Below are 13048 nucleotides of genomic sequence, written 5' to 3'. Positions count from 1 at the left end.
AGCAACCTGTGATTCCGGCCAGGAAAGTCTTCGACAACACATTTAACAAACAGACAGACCACCATAGTAGCTATACTATCTAAAATATTGGGGTCCCATCAGTCCCCACAAACTGTTCTTTACGGCTTATAGTGTAAATGACCAGCTTAAAATGGTCCCATGGCCTGGCCCAGTTCAATTTTCTATCTTTCCAGTCCTTTGACATTACCAAGTGGAAAGGCAATCAATCATCTGTCCTACTTAGCGGTACCTTATTTTCAGAAATATTTGTTCCCCAACTAAACAGCAACCAGTAAAATTAATTGACCTTCTATTGTGAAGATAGGCCGGGTTGTATGGGCCATATGGGAGCCTCTTGTTTGTTCCTTTCGTTCAATTAGGTACAAACTACAGAGAAAGAACATCCTTGGAGCGGGGGGAAAGGTGGGACGGACACTCCCCACAGCTCCCTAATTGCTTGCTGCAGGACAGTCTGTGCGGCTCCTGACAGCGCAAACTGGCAATTATGGGGGAAACTCTCTGGTGGCAATTGGATCCTGGTCCTCATGTCAAAGGCAGGACTCCTTATTTGCATGCAATAAATTATTCAGGCCTGTCAGATGTTCAGATGGGAATTGGTACTCCTGTGGTTAAGCGCTTGCCACATGGCTAATTTGAGGAGTGTCCACCAGACCCTTGCCCTGTTTAAATTAATTCCATGTTGGGTGCAAACAATTTGCCCATCTGCACCACAATACCATATAATTTGTGCAGAGAACTATAACTTTGCAGGCACACGTTCATATCGGTTGTACATATCCATCTTCCATCTCAAGGAGAAAAAGGAGAGGGGAAACAATATTATATAGGAAAGATAATGATTTTTTTTAATCTAATGTATTTGGCCCTTCAAGAATCTCCCATCAATATTGCTATGGTATGAAATAAGAAAAGTTTATTTGTTACAGTGGTTTCAAATATTTAAACAGCAACTCAATGAATCCAAATCAGGGGCATTAACCTGCAGATGTTGACACTGAAGATTACCACAAAGCTTTACTTATTTGGGGTACAAATCTCAGCATCCCCCATTTAGCATGTTCACTGCTGGCTAATTATGGGAATTGTAATCTCCAAAAAATATGTATCCAAACGCTGAATCACCATGCTTTGTCTAGGGATGAGTAGTCTTAGGAGATTGCTTATACACTTCGCCCCATCCCATGAGAAGATGGATACCCATAGGGCTGCCCTGCCTGGAAATGCAAGCTAAAGTAAGTAATTCATGGCAAGCAACTAGAGATGTTCACTCACACTTCTGTACTGAGTCACTAAGGATTGATTTAAACCAGTGTCTCTCAACCTTCCTAATGCCGTAACTCCTTAATACAGTTCCTCATGTCATAGTGACCTCCAACAATAAAAGTATATTTATTGTTACTTCATAACTGTAATTTTGTGACTATTATGAATTGTAATGTAAATATTTGATATTTACATTACAGGATGTATTTTCACTGGACCAAATTTGACACAAATACCTGATACATCCAAATTTGAATGCTGGTGAGGTTGGGGGGAATTGATTTTGTCATTTGGGAGTTGTGGTTGCTGGGATTTATAGTTCACCTAAAATCAAAGAGCATTCTGAACTCCCCCAATGATGGAATTGAACCAGTCTTGGCACACAGAACTCCCACGACCAACAGAAAATACTGGAAGGATTTGGTGGGCATTGACCTTTAATTTTGGAGTTGTAGGTCACCTATATCCAGAGAGTACTATGGACTGAAACAATGATGGATCAGAACCAAACTTGGCACAAACACTCAATATGCCCAAATGTGAACACTGGTGGAGTTTGGAGAAAATAGACCTTGACATTTGAGAGTTGTAGTTACTGGGATTTATAGTTCACCTGCAATGAAAGAGCATTCTGAACTCCACCAATGATAGAATTGGGCTAAACTTCTCACACAGAACCCCATGACCACCAGAAAATACTGTATTTTCTGACACCCCCTCATGACCCCGCTCCCAGGGTTCCAACCCCCAGGTTGAGAAAAGCTGATTTAAACCATTCAGATGTCTCCAACTGGCACTGGTAGTTTCTATTAATCCTCTGCCATTCCATTTTTTCATTTTTTACAATGTTCCAAATTGTCTCTTCTCCCCCCACTTTTGTCCTCATCTTACTTCAGTTGGTGAAAACTGAGGCCTCCTCAGATTTGAACTGGATTACATGTCTACACTACCACATAATCCAGCTCACAGCAGATAATCTGGATTTTATATGGCAGTGTAAAAGGGTCCTGAGTTTAAAATACAAAATAAGATTGTACCTCATCATCTCAGCAGGTGAAGAGGATAAGGGGCAGGAAACTCTTGCCCTACCCAATACAAAAATAAACAACTTATCTTAGCTATTGTGTTTTGTGTCATTAATAACTTTTACCATCTTGGCCGAGCCCCCGGTGGCGCAGTGGGTTAAACCCCTGTGCTGGCAGGACTGAAGACTGACAGGTCGCAGGTTCAAATCTGGGGAGAGGCGGATGAGCTCCCTCTATCAGCTCCAGCTCCTCATGCGGAGATATGAGAGAAGCCTCCCACAAGGATGATAAAAACATCAAATCATCCAGGCGTCCCCTGGGCAACGTCCTTGCAGACGGCCAATTCTCTCATACCAGGAGCGACTTGAGTCACTCCTGACACGACAAAAAAAAAAAAAAAAAAGAACCATCTTGGCCACACTCACATATTCCTTGGACACATGTATCTTAGTTTTCATCTGTGAAATGTTGGAGTGTATGTGAGCCATGCAATCAAAAGGGGACAATGGTGCAAGCGCCTGTAAGTTGGGAAGCTGAGAAGCACAGCAACAACAAAATAGTGGTTCAGTAAGTAGATAGGGGGTGCAAAAATCTGGATAAATGAACCTATAAATGTGGATAAATGAGCCTATAAATGTTCTATTCACACTGGAATAATAACTGGGTTTATGGATTTGGGAATTAGAAATGAGCAGCTTTGAAACATCCATCATTCCATCTTCAGTAGACAGCTGCTGTTACTATGTCGAAGAATCTGCAAAGTGTCATCTGCGCATTGTGGACCAATATGTATCATGCACTGATGCAATTATGCAGTAATATGCAGTGCACATGCACCAGTTTGGAATTCGGAAGTCATTAACAGAGCTTCTTTGCCCCTCTGCTACTTATAAATTTATGTTAAAGAAAAACATTTGGCAAAAAACATCAGGCATGAGAGTAATTGTTCTGATTTTGCTGTGCATGAGCAAAGGATGTGAGGAGATTGTCTCAAGGAGCAGATGCTCTGTGTGGCAAAGAGAAGGAGCTCTTTGCCACACAGCCTAGCCCAGGCATCTCCAAACTCCTGCCCCCCAGCTGTTTTGATCTCAAACTCCCAGAATTCCTGACCACTGAACAAGCTGGCTAGGGCTTCTGGGAGTTAGAGGCCAAAACAGCTGGATGATCAGAGTGTGGGGATGCCTGACCCAGCCAATGATTCAAACTACATGAAAAGAAATTCCACCAAAACATTAGGGAGAGCAGGGTTGTAGTCCTCCATTCATAGGGTCACCATAAGTAGAAACTAGCTTGATGGCAAATAACACCAATCACAAGGAGGTTTCGGCAAGATTTATTCAGATAAGGTTTGTCACTACCTTCCTGAAAGATTATTACTAGCCCGAGATCACTCTGTAGGTTTCCTTGGATAAGTGGGGATTCAAACCCTAGTCCAGCACTCAAACTACTACACAACACTGGCTGTCATGCAAAAGCAGTCTGCAATAATACATATTGTATTATAAAATGTATATTTTGTTTTTATGTGGACTACTGATATGGTACCTAAGCTCTGAATGGCTCGCTATGATTGTTATGCAGATCGTTGATATGGAAGCTAAGTTCTAAATTGCTCACTTTAATTTTGGTTGAAGTCCTAAACTGGCAGTAATACTGTTTACTATTCTATATTTTATGCAAAGATCCATAACCTTGTTTTTTCAGGCTATATGGCCATGTTCTACATGCATTATCTCCTGACATTTCACCTGCATCTATGACAGGCATCCACAGAGGTTGTGAAGTCTGTTGAAAACTAGGGAAATTGGGTTTATATATCTGTGGAATGTGCAGAGTGGGAGGAAGAACTCTTATTTGTTGGAAGTAGGTATGAATATTTCAATTGGCCACCTTGGTTACATTTGATGACCTGACAGTTTTTAGGTGGGGCTTGTTAGTGCCTGAGGGAATCCTTTGTTGAGACTTACTTAGGCGATCCCTCGGTGGACGAGTAGGATAGTCTTCCAGGATCTGTAGGTGGCTGTGGAGCCCTATTCTTGACCTGCATCTTCTACAGTGAGGGCACTGGTTTCCAGGTGGAAGGCGGTCTCGATCGTGGTTGGCTTGATGCGCCTTCCTCTTGGCACATTTCACTCTTTCACCCTCCATTCGTGCCTCTTCAAATTCTGCAGCACTGCTGGTCACAGCTGACCTCCAGCTGGAGTGCTCAAGGGCCAGGGCTTCCCAGTTCTCAGTGTCTATGCCAGAGTTTTTAAGGTCAGCTTTGAGCCCATCTTTAAATGTCTTTTCCTGTCCACCAACATTCTGTTTTCCATTCTTGAGTTTGGAGTAGAGCAACTGCTTTGGGGGACGGTGGTCGGGCATCCAGACAATGTGGCCGGTCCAGCGGAGTTGATGGCGGAGGACCATTGCTTCAATGCTGGTGGTCTTTGCTTCTTCCAGCACTCTGACTTTTGTCCGCTTGTCTTCCCAAGAGATTTGTAGGATTTTCCGGAGGCAGCGCTGATGGAATCGTTCCAGGAGTTGCATATGACATCTGTAGACAGTCCACATTTCACAGGCAGTTGAGAGGTGATTAGCTGTGCTTGATCATTTCTTGCGTTTGAGTCAGGAGAGAATGCTTCTAGGACATGGCCATATAGCCTGGAAAACCCGCAACAACCTAGAGATTCTGGCCATGAAAGCCTTTGACAATACATCCATAACCTTGGCATTTACTGCTTTCTGGGTGCCATTTTCACATCTCATTAGTGGTGAATGATGGCTTTCATGAGGGATGATCAATCTACTCCCAATTTTAATCTGAACTTTAAAGATTTCTCATATTCACAAAATAAACTAGGCAGCTTGGATTGCATCTTTAAACTTGATCCTAACATCGGGAATGAATTTGCCACTCCATTGAGATGGAAGCCTTCAGCCATCACATGAATCTGTCAGCTGAGCAATTCATTACCATTTCAGAGAAGTTGGATTTTTTGATGTGCAGGTCCCATAGTGCTAGCTGGATTCAATGATGCGTAGATCCCATCACTTTAGCTGGATATCAAAATATGTAGAAGATTTGAGTTCCTGTAATACATATAGCACATACATTTTCTCCTTCAATTCATTTCCTGGTGCCATGTGCAACACTGAAAGCCATATTGAAGTTGCCAGGCTCTTGCGGGAGAAAGGCCTCAAGACGGCAGCAACAGAAGTTCTTTTCATTACAGTTTAAAGTTCCATGACCTTCCATCACAAGACTGTGAGAGCAGCAGGGAGGAGGACATCTCAGTGTGCTAGCAACAGCTGTGGATCCTTGATCTAGAGAAGGCCTAAAAGTAATGAACTGAAAACAGGTGTGGGGTTAAGCCCAGAGGCCTTTGCCAGGGGCCTTCATCAAGGTTTTCCAATGTGTGGGATGGTGGTCGACTGATTGCGACACCTCCCTTCTCCAACACACAAATACACATATTGCCCTTATACCCACTGTGAGATGCATCAGCTACTAAAAACCTAATGGCCCAGTGATAAGTTTAGGCATTACTTTTCTGAGAAAGTTCTCTAGAGTGGTTATCTATGGAATTTTAAAAATGTATTTTCAGTCAACAAGTCTCAAAAATCCCACAGTGCTTCCAAGTTTATTTTTGCAGGTGCAGCAGCAGAAGAAGAAAAATAAGTTTTTTTAAAAAGTGGATCCAAGATAATCCCTGTGTTAAAACCATATATGATTCCATAATAACACTGATTCTTAGAAGCAATCATTCCATCGATCCTCCTTTCCAACAAGTAAACAAACAAACATTCCCTCCTCCACAACATCACTAGCTTGGAAGTACTATATTTGAAACCCCTTTGATTGAAATAGAAAGGGCAGAGCTTAAAACAAAGGCAGGATTATTTATCTGCACAGTCATAAACATAACATATCAGAAAGGAAAGCTCTGCAACTTTTGTTTTTGTCTTTTCCATCAGAGTTCCTCCTGCATCCTGCAATGAGTATCTTCTTTGCAAATAAAACAAAATCCTCCCCCAGAAGAAGAAAAAACATAAGACCCCTGAGAAATCATTGGCACTTGAACTTTCAGGGCTCTAAATGAAAAGCACGACTAATTTCCCAATTAAGCCGTTTGATAGGCAAGATGACATGTGCAAAAGGGGAGGGCGAGCTTGGAGCTGCATTTTTTTAAATCAAAATTTCTCATGACTACAGCGGCCTCTCGCCTCCCTAACAGCTGAGGAGTACACTTTCCCATGCCGTCAGGGGTGAGAAGGTTACAACTTAAGTATTGTGGCAGTTGTTTTTCACACAAGAATCCCACTCGCTTGAAAGACTCCAGGGCCTTGAAAGAGATGCGAGCCTTCTCCCCCTCTCCATGCACCCACAACACCCACACATGCACCCGCTCTTTCCTCTCCTTTTATTGAAGGCTGTGCCCCCCACTCCAGTGGGCAGCTCAGTTTAACCCGCCATTGATCTGGACAACTTGCAACACTAATTGGGAACAGGGCCTGCTTTTTTTCAGAGTCGCTCAGTCAGTAAATGAGACTTTGGCTCCCCTGTGCTCCAGCGTGTGCAAGGAAGCGGCAGCCCCAAAGGGCAAAAGGGCCTCGCCAAAGGAGAGCCCAGGCAGCCGCTGCTCTTTCACAGCTCACGCTCCCTTTGCCCCCAAAGCTCACACAGACTTTGTTTGGCCAAAGCAGGGGACTCGCCAAACTTGATCTTTTAGTGCTCTTCCCATCCCACAGTGTCCAAGGGCAGGGAGGCCGAATCAGGCAGCCTCTACTCCCTCCTTGTCCTGGCACAAATGTGCAAGCCCACAAGTTGCAAGGAAGGCAGTTACTTGTAACTAGTTCCTTTTTTTTTTTTTGAAGCAAGCCACATTTCAAAACACAACATAAGAAGGGAATTAACTTCATTACTCACATTTCCTAGTAATTTTATTTTAAAGCAAGTTTTGGAAATGGCATTTTAAAAATAGTAAAGTTTCACAGGAATGCTCTTCTCCATCCTAACGCTCCTTCCCTTCCCATGAAGAGCAAAGAGCCAACAAGCAGCTTTTTCAAATCTGCAACACGTAACACGTATGACTTTTAATTGCTTTCATGAGTAACATAAAATAATTTTTTTATATGTAAGTTTGTCCATATTCCTTATGTCTTGAATTTTTATCAGCCATTCTTCTTCTGGGATTTCTTCCTTTGGGATTTCTTCTTTTTTCAATTTTTTTTTTGTGTGTAAGAAATTCTTGCTGCTGTTGTCAGGAGAAATAATAATTTGTCTTTATTTCTGTCCAATTTTAGATTGTGTATACTTAATAAGAAAAATGATTTTAAAAAAACCAACAATTTTCTATGCCCTGACTGTATTATTATACATTGGAACATGTCCTCTGAGTCAGAGCATTGGTCCATCCAGCCCAGGACATTTCCATCATTTTTGGCTGGCAGGAGGTCTCTGCTTTCAGGTTATGAGTTTCTAGTCCATCCTGGAGAGTCCAGGTGGTCCCTGGTAATCTCCCCATTCATTAACCAGACCCAACCCTACTTAGCTTGCAAAGTCAAGTGAGAGCACATATGTTCAGGCAGGTGAGGTGACATATATTCAGGCAGGCAAGGCATTTTTTACCCTGTGTGGATGCGCCATGAGTCTTAATACATCTCTGCAGATTTAGTTTAGCTGATAAAAACACATAAATTATTGTGCAATTTGTTTCACTGTAAAGAGGTGGACTGTTACAGTATAACCATCTTACTACAGTATAATCATCCAAGGAATTTCCATGTAAGGCCTTGTCATAATGATGGATTCTGGGAACTCACAACTGTCCTAAAGTCCAAGTAGAAATGTGTCACTAAGGTGTCATGAAAAGATAACTAAATTGATAAGTTCCAAAAGTGTATACTGAACAAATGCTAGATTGCTTGGTGATGGGATCCAAATACAACAGCATATATGTTTCTGTATGTGTGTGTAAATGAACAGACATAACTCTTTTGGATTACAGTTCCCAGATTGCCCAGACAGCATGACCAACAACTCTAAACTCAAACAGCCTTAGGTATTGTAACCTTTTCACCTGTCTTTTGATCATTTTGGTTGCCTTTTTCTTGTACTCTTTTCAGGTGGACAGTATCTTTTTTAAAGGTTCCTTGGTCAAAATTATACACAAGATTTGCTGTCTAATTACACCCAACACAGGTTTGGGGTTTTTTTCAGCACACTGAGTCAACATTTGTTGCAGATGAAATAACTGAAAGACACCAAAACATGTTTGATCCTGGAAGGAAAGCAGGGTTGACCCTAGTTAGTAGTTGGATGGGAGGCCTAGTGCTGAAGATGGCATTTCAGGGAAAGGAATAGGCAAAATCACCTCTAAGGATTCCTTGCCTAAGGAAACCTTATAAAATTAACAAGGTTGCCACAAGCCCACAGGCAGCTCAAAGGCACACACACTCATACATTTCCCAGTCCCAAGATCAATTCCATAATAAGTCATTGCCAACTTATATATAATATGTGTCAATGTGGAGTTTTTCTTGTACTCCACTATATTTCAAAGCATTTTTGCATTTCATGATGCCATGAAATGGTATTATACCCCATGTGGAATAGCACATTGGCATGAAAAAGGCTTAACCAATGAAAAAGTTTCACTTGTTTCACTAATATAATGTATACCAAACAGTACACAAGGCAATACATAGGCAGCCAAGAAACACCAGAAAAGGGAGAGAAAAAGTAATCCAATCTGAATAACTGACTGGTTTGGTCAAGCTAAAGCAATTAACCACAGATGCCAATCTCAAAAAGCAACACACAAAAAGCAGAAATACATAATGGAGACCTTCTGCTTTAAAGCTGACCTGTGAGTAAATCCCATGCACTTCCTTTGCCATATATCAGCTTAATTTGAGGGGAGGAAAATGACATTAGAAAAGTACACATCCTTCATTGTGTTCTTCCTGCTGAAATGAACCCCCATCTCACCCCACACAGACTGCTCAACTCAAAGATAAGGAATTTCTTTTACATAGAGATGATTTCTCTGTCTAAACAAATAGTATCTAATCTTTTTGGCAGTGGTTCTTTTTAGTCTCCAGGTGAGCTCTTTCATATTACCTGCTTCTAGATGGTTTCCACTGGCAATGTTAAAGACTGAACAGGAACATGTGCAGCATTGACCTGATACCATAGCTATAACAATAAGCCCTCTCTCAAAGGAGGGGAAAATATAACTGCGAGAAATGGCCAGATATCTAATTGGATCACTGGTTCCCATATTTTATAACAGGCTGTCACTGATAGAAAAAAAAGTATGAAATAATTATCTTTTTTAAAGAAAGGTTTATTAGAATCAGTAGAGCTGGGCTGTGACTACTTTCCAAGAAGATAAGATAGTTACTGCAGCTGAGGGTGGAAGTTTTCTGCTTAAAACAATTCTCCAATGTTACAAATCTCAGGATGCCAGGCTCCTCCCTTGATAATCCCCCTATAATGCAGATCAAAATCCAACATACAAAATTAATTTATTTACATGTCAGCTTCAGTGTCACCTATGGTATCTATCTGTAGGTATTTAAACAAACACACTGAGACCCAGTAGGACACATAGTGCAATCCTGAAAGTTTGGATTAAGACCAAGGGTCCTTCTAGACAGACCCTTTATCCCAGGATATGATCCAAGATTTTCTGTTTATCCCAGATTATCTGGCAGTGTGGACTCATTTAATCCAGTGTAAAGCAGAAAACCTGGGGTCAGATCCTGGAATAGAGGGCCTGTCTGGAAGGGCCCTGAGTTTGAGAAACAACAAGATTGTAATCCTATAAAGCTGAAGGTAAATGAAACAAAGAGTAAGCTTACCTTTCAATTTGAAATAGGTCTTTTACCTTTTGTGTGTATGATAAATTGCAACGCAGAGTTGATACGTGCTGAATGTAATGCATTTGGTATGTGTGAAAGAAATTGCTTCAACAAAATGTAAAGGTTGTTTGCTAAATTGAATTGTTGTCAACACTGTGAACCGTCCTGAGTCCCCTTCGGGGTTGAAAAGAGTGGTATACAAATATTGCAAATAAATAAAAATAAATGAAAAAATAAATCATATTGCCCATTAATGGAAGGATGAAATATAATGCTCCAATGTGAGCACTTTGAATATTTACTTGTTTAAGAGAGAGATAAAAGATATTTAATATTCCACCATGAAGTAGGATCATAAGACTGAATCATATGAAACCCTTACGTTTTGCTTGCTATGCTAGTGTTCTATTATTTTGTTTGGAACTGTACCAGTTGACGGCTAGGTTAATAGTTTATCATTGTATTCTTATAGGAAATGCTCTCTCGGAAGCAATACTTTAACCCTGCATCCTTTGGTATGAAAGCAAAGCCTCCCAGTAATTTTTGAAATGTGTCCAAAGGTATTTCAAGGGCACATTTTCATATGGCACAATTATAGTACAACAAATCTACGCATTTCCACTGCCATGGCAACGTTCTATGAAATTCTAGTGTTTGTAGTTTGGTCAGAATATAAATACCAATCCGTACAATGAAAATGTTAGGATGCCATAGAATATTGCCAAGGCAATTATAGCAGAATCATAGCACTATTATTGTGATGTGAAAGGCTCTCACGTGATTCCCAATCTGAATGCGACCCATTAGAGAACATTTATATTTACTGGAGAGTTTGAATTTATCCTGGATCATTTAGAAAGTTGTTCTCTTTCTTGGATGTGATATTACAAGAAGAGGACCAGATGAGTGAACAAGAGAAGCCAAATAAATCTGGAAAAATGGAAAATGATGCACAATGAAAAGAAGTAGTAACTCAGAAGGAGCCACCACAAATTGGACCTCTGGCAAAAATTAAGAGACAAAATATACAGAAGGAACAAGGAAAATTTCAAATTAAGTTGGGAGGTATCTCAGAAGATATTGGGAATCAAAAGTTGATGTCGAATTAAAAAAAATATCATGTCAGAAGTGATTTGAGAAACTGCAAGTTGCTTCTTGTGTGAGAGAATTGGCTGTCTGCAGAGGCATTGCCCAGGGGGCACCCAGATGTGTTACCATCCTGTGGGAGGCTTCTCTCATGTCCCCACATAGGAAGCTGGAGCTGACAGATGGGAGCTCACCCCATCTCATGGATTTTAACCACCAACCTTCAAATCAGCACTTCAGCCAGCACAAAGGTTTAACCCATTGCACCACCACAACTCCTTGTGAAATCAAATCTCCACTCCCTATTGGCTAATGCAGGATTCTCCAAAAGCAGATGGGAAAAAGGGACTCCCCATAGACTGGATAACAGAAAATGTTGGGACAGAGTGAACATAATGCAATATGTTTTAAAAGGTTTCTTACCTGCTCTCTTCTCTGCTCTCTTTTTTAAATGATATATCAGACTTTATTAAAATCTATTAAACTAATCTATTAAATGACTAACAATAACATAAATTAATCCTCCCTTACTTCCCCGCCTCCCTAATATACATGTGAAAAAATTAAGAAGAAAAGAACACATCCAGACAACTATGGATCTGAGGGGGAAACAGGATTGGTATCTATGCACATTTTGTGGTTTGTTAGTATATGGGGTGTGTGTCTGTGTGAATCAAAAGGAAAGTTTGCCCATTTTCCATCTTGTAAATCTGCTTCATATACTGACACACCTTTTTCACCCAATGGGGCTCATTTCGACAGAAAGGAGATAATATGCAGGAAACCAAGGTGATGTAGAGGAACAAAGCATTTTTTCTGAAGTAGTCCTTCTGTTGTATTGTTATATTTTCATAACAGTCACTCTACAGCCCTTTGCCAGTGAGAAATTATCATTTTCCTTCCATTTCTCATCAGTCGTAATAGGGTATAAAAAGATTTCTTTGGTAGTGATATCACTATGATACTGAGTGAAACCTATCTCCTTCTCCCCTTCCCATACTCTTTTCAGGCATGTAAAAGATGCATGCACATTATATGAACACACACATCATTTACAGACACATAAATGCAGCTTACTTTGTGTAAATATTGGTTTATTTACTCAACAATTTGTATGCCGTCTTTCAAGATAAAGTTTGTCAAGGTGGCTTATTGTCTGGTTTCTTTCTGGCAACTGAATGTTTGCCTTACATGTTGGAAACCATCCTAAGTCCCATTGGGGAGATAGGGCTGTATACAAATAAAGGTATTATTATTATTATTATTATTATTATTATTATTATTATTAGAAACACAAGATGAGTCCACAGTTGTATTGGACCACACGTTGGATACTTCCCAAGTGTCTAGGACTGTGTGATGTATCAGCGAATAATGTGTGCAGATCCCAGGAGGGTAGCCTTTTGCAGCTGGCAGATGGTAATCTTGTCAGCGCCGATTGAGTTTAAGTACAGGCCAAGGTCTTTAGGCACTGCACCCAGTGTGCAAATCACCACTGGGACCATCTTTACTGGCTTGTGCCAAAGTCTTTGCAGTTCAATCTTTAAATCCTCGTATCGTGTCAACTTTTCCAGTTGTTTCTCTTCAATTCTGCTGTCACCGGGGATTGCAACATCAACAATCCATACTTTGATAATGATATTATTATTATTATGGTTGAGATTAAAAAACCCGTTTACAATATATAAAAACTAAAAGCAGAATAAAATTGATGGGTCTTTAAAACCCATTTAAAAGCAAACAGGGAGAGGGCAAAATCTGCCTCTTTTTGGATGAGCAGCCACTACTGAAAATACTTCCTCTCT

Source organism: Anolis sagrei, chromosome 4, assembly GCF_037176765.1.
Source record: "Anolis sagrei isolate rAnoSag1 chromosome 4, rAnoSag1.mat, whole genome shotgun sequence".
Lineage (NCBI taxonomy): Eukaryota > Metazoa > Chordata > Lepidosauria > Squamata > Dactyloidae > Anolis > Anolis sagrei.
The sequence above is the reverse complement of the archived record's forward strand: the minus strand, read 5'-3'. Positions refer to the sequence as shown.